Source organism: Helianthus annuus, chromosome 5 (genome assembly GCF_002127325.2).
Source record: "Helianthus annuus cultivar XRQ/B chromosome 5, HanXRQr2.0-SUNRISE, whole genome shotgun sequence".
NCBI classification, from domain to species: domain Eukaryota; kingdom Viridiplantae; phylum Streptophyta; class Magnoliopsida; order Asterales; family Asteraceae; genus Helianthus; species Helianthus annuus.
In genome coordinates, this window is record NC_035437.2 from 170,184,384 (window position 1) to 170,189,203 (window position 4,820).

Consider the following 4,820-nt stretch of genomic DNA (forward strand, 5'->3'; position numbering starts at 1 on the left):
CAGGAAGGATTATTGCCGTTAACTCAGTACTCCGTGATTGTACCCTCGAACTCAACAATCACATCTTTCCGATCGACCTTATTCCGATGCAACTCGGAAGTTTTGATGTCATAATAGGCATGGACTTTCTTCGTGAAAACCATGCAGAAGTTGTGTGCTTTGAAAAGATGATTCGGTTCTCGCTCGCGAATGGTGATCTTCTATGTGTTTATGGTGAAACAACGTCGAAAGGTCTCAAGCTTATGTCGTGTATTCAAGCCAGCAAGTATCTCCGCAAGGAGTACCGAGCCTTCTTGGCCAACATCGTAGTAGCGGAGAAGGGAAAGAAAAAGAAAGTTGAAGTCAAAGATGTTCCAGTGGTTCGTGAGTTTCCTCAGGTGTTCCCTGATGATCTTCCCGGACTACCGCCAAGTCGTGATATCGACTTTCGTATCGACCTCATTCCTGGAGCTAACCCCGTTGCCAAAGCCCCTTATCGACTCGCACCATCCGAAATGCGGGAACTCTCGAATCAACTCCAGGAACTACTCGAAAAAGGCTTTATTCGCCCAAGCACCTCTCCTTGGGGCGCGCCAGTCCTTTTCGTCAAAAAGAAGGACGGGTCGTTCCGGATGTGCATCGACTATCGGGAATTGAATAAGCTAACCATTAAGAACCGATACCCCTTGCCCCGAATTGACGATTTGTTTGACCAGCTCCAAGGTGTAGCATGCTTCTCTAAGATCGATCTACGTTCAGGATATCATCAGCTACGGATTCAGGAGGAAGACATTCCTAAAACTGCTTTTCAAACCCGTTATGGCCATTACGAATTTGTTGTCATTCCCTTTGGATTAACCAACGCACCCGCGGTTTTCATGGATCTCATGAATCGTGTGTGTAAGCCTTATCTTGACCGTTTCGTCATCGTGTTCATCGACGGCGTCTGATCTATTCCAAATCGAAAGCCGAACACGCGCAACATCTACGTTTGGTTCTCGAGTTACTTCAGGGGAACCAACTCTATGCCAAGTTCTCCAAGTGCGAATTCTGGTTGGAGGAGGTTCAGTTTCTGGGTTACATAGTGAATAGTCGGGGTATCCATGTCGATCCTGCGAAGATTGAAGCTGTCAAAAGCTGGATTACGCCTAAGAACCCGTCAGAAGTTCGTTCTTTTCTCGGACTAGCGGGCTATTATCGACGATTCATCGAAGGATTCTCCAAGATCGCTATGCCGCTTACTGCTCTTACCCATAAGGACAAGCCTTTTGTGTGGAGAAACGCACAAGAGACTGCCTTTCAAACCCTTAAGCATATGCTGTGCAACGCACCGATTCTTACACTGCCCGACGGAAGCGACAACTTCATTGTCTACTGTGATGCTTCTAACCTTGGTCTCGGTTGTGTTCTCATGCAGCGAGACAAGGTTATAGCCTACGCATCTCGTCAGCTCAAGACCCACGAGAAGAACTATACAACCCATGACCTCGAGCTAGGCGCGGTTGTCTTTGCATTAAAGATTTGGCGACACTACCTGTATGGCACTAAGTGTACAATTTACACTGATCACAGGAGTTTACAACACATCTTTAATCAGAGAGAGCTTAATATGCGTCAACGCCGATGGGTAGAACTTCTCAACGATTACGACTGTGAGATTCGTTATCACCCAGGCAAGGCGAACGTGGTTGCTGACGCTCTCAGCAGAAAGAGTTATGTGCTCAGTACTCGAAACATCCAAGCACAGCACAACCTCGAAACCCTCATCCGAGAAGCTCAACATGCTTGCTTTAACGAGCATACATTGAAGAGAGAAAGGATCTATCACGATGGAGCTCAGTTAGTAAGCAAATCAGATGGGATATTCTATTATCTGGACCGAATCTGGATCCCTAAGCGGACCGATTTGTGAAAGATTATCATGAACGAAGCCCACAAATCCCGGTATTCTATTCATCCCGGTGCAGATAAGATGTACCAGGACCTTCGTTATAAGTACTGGTGGCCGGGTATGAAAAGGGATATCGCTCTGTACGTTGGAAGCTGTTTAACTTGTGCAAGAGTCAAGGCTGAACATCAAAGACCTTCTGGCTTACTCGAACAACCGCCGATACCCATATGGAAGTGGGAGAGTATAGCTATGGATTTCATAACGAAACTCCCGCCCACGCCATCAGGTCACGACAGTATTTGGGTCATAGTTGATCGTCTAACGAAATCAGCCCACTTTTTGCCGATACGAGAAGACTACAAGGTGGAACGACTAGCCCAAATCTACACCGACGAGATCATTCGTAATCATGGTACGCCTCGCGACATCATTTCAGATCGTGACGCTCGGTTCACTTCGCGATTGTGGGAAACGTTTCAAGCGGCCCTTGGTACGTCGCTTAATCTGAGTACTGCGTTCCACCCTCAAACCGACGGACAGACTGAAAGAACGATCCGTACTCTTGAAGACATGCTCCGAGCGTGTGTAATAGATTTTGGTGGAAGTTGGAACAAACACCTGCCATTGGTGGAATTCTCGTACAATAACAGCTATCATGCCAGCATCCAAATGGCACCTTTTGAGGCTTTGTATGGTAGAAGATGTGGATCGCCTATTGTGTGGCACGAGATCGGTCACTCGCAACTAACCGGTCCCGAGATTCTACAAGAAACGACTGACAAAATCCACCAGATAAGAGACAATTTGGTAAAAGCTCGGAACAGACAGAAGAGTTACGCCGATAAAAGACGCAAGCCCCTTGAATTCGAAGTTGGTGACTACGTACTCCTAAAGGTATCACCTTGGAAGGGTGTAGTCCGATTCGGCAAGAAAGGGAAACTCGCGCCTCGATATGTTGGACCTTTTAGGATTCTGGAAAGAATCGGAAAAGTCGCCTACAGACTCGAATTACCGGAGGAACTCAGTAACGTCCACCCGACTTTCCATGTCTCTAACCTCCGAAAATGCCTTGCCGATCATGATTTAATCGTACCACTCGACGATCTTCAGGTCAACGAAACGTTACACTTCGTGGAAAAGCCTGTCGAAATCATGGACCGCCAAACCAAGCAACTCAGGCGCTCTCGCATCCCGATCGTGAAGGTTCGATGGGAAGGCAAACGAGGCGCGGAGTTCACTTGGGAACTCGAAAGCGACATGAAGGCCAAGTACCCGCAGTTGTTTAAATAAATAGATCTGAAGCATCAAATTGGTAAATCACGGTGTTGTGTAGCCTTCGAGCCTAATTTCGGGACGAAATTCCCTAAACAAGGGGAGGCTGTAACACCCCGTGTTTTCGAATGTCAAAGTCAAAGTCAAAGTCCAAGTCAACTTTGACTTTCTTTGACTGTAGATAGTCGATTTTGTGTTTTAGTTGTATTATGTGGAGTAAGTGTTGTAATCAGCAAGAATCGAAGTAATTGAATGTGTTTTAATGCGAACCGAACTACGACTGTGAATGATAGGAAAGTAACAATGCGATAAAGTTAATCTAATCAGTAATCAAACCGAACTAACAATCAACCGAACTCGAGACTCGAATCATGCGAATTGTGGTATTGTTATACGTGTGTGTGTGCCTTATGTGTTACTTGTGCGTGCTTACTTTATGTTTGGTGTGGTATTCAAGCGAATCAATCGAAAATCGAATCGAAACTCGAAAAGCAATCGAACTCAATCGAAACCGACATCGAAACATGACTTATAGAAGATTGTATGTTAGATATAGTAGTTGGGACTGAAAGTAATTTGACTAGGAACCATATCGCAATCATATCATCGTCCATCGAAATCGAAACGTCGAAAATCGTCGCAAAATACTCGAAGAGCGTGGCGGATCGAACTGGAAGCATCCTGATCGAACAGGCCAGCCGATCGGCTAGCACCTTGCCAGCCGATCGAGCAGCCCACTTGATCGGATTTCCCAGCCGATCGGCTGACACTTTCCTCTTTTGAAAGCCTATAAATAGGGCTGTCATTGTCATACTTTCCACTTTTGGAAAGCTCTGACCGAACCAGCTATCTTCTCCACCTTTTCTCAGATTTCTCTCAACTCCGGTAAGTTTTCACTCTAAATGTTGTACGTTTTTTATCATTGCTAGATTCTACACCCTTCTATCTTTCAAAACTTGAATTCTAACCGTGAAATCACCAAGATCTAAGTGTTCTTGGGTGATGTCATCATGGTGTTCTTGATGAACTTCAAACTTTGACACCATCCAACCATGAACAGCTTAGATCTAACCGATTTCCACATAAACAAGTTAGGATCCTTCATAGATCTAAACATTTTTAAGTTGTGAAGGATTGAAAGAAGGAATCTCAACTTTCTTTCAACTCTTTTACACTCAATGCTTTCAAACCGGTAGGAACGGAGCTTGAACCAGCTAACCAATCATTCTAACGGTTTAGAAGGTTCAAGATTCGGGTTCTATGAACAAGGTTCACCGATATCGGTTAAACTCTAAACCGACATTCCAAACCGTTCAACCGGCCGGACTTGGGTGATTCCTGTTCGAGCCAAGGGAACGGGTGGGAACGAAGGTTATCATAGTTCAACACGTTGTCAAGATACCTTGAAAGAATAACAAATAAACAAACAACCAAGTGTTAGACGAAAGGCCGACCAGGTCAGAAATGCTGGCCGAACGGCTAGGCTGTCGAACAGCCCAGCCGATCGGATATGCCAGCCGATCGACCGGGCCAGCCGATCGGCTAGCACATGGTCCCACACTCCCAAACTTTGAAGAATAGTATTGACGAAGTAATGTTCAATCGAATGGGTCACTCGATGAGTAAACATTACTGCTCGGATCATGAGATACTATGCTTCAACACTTAATCGTTTTCG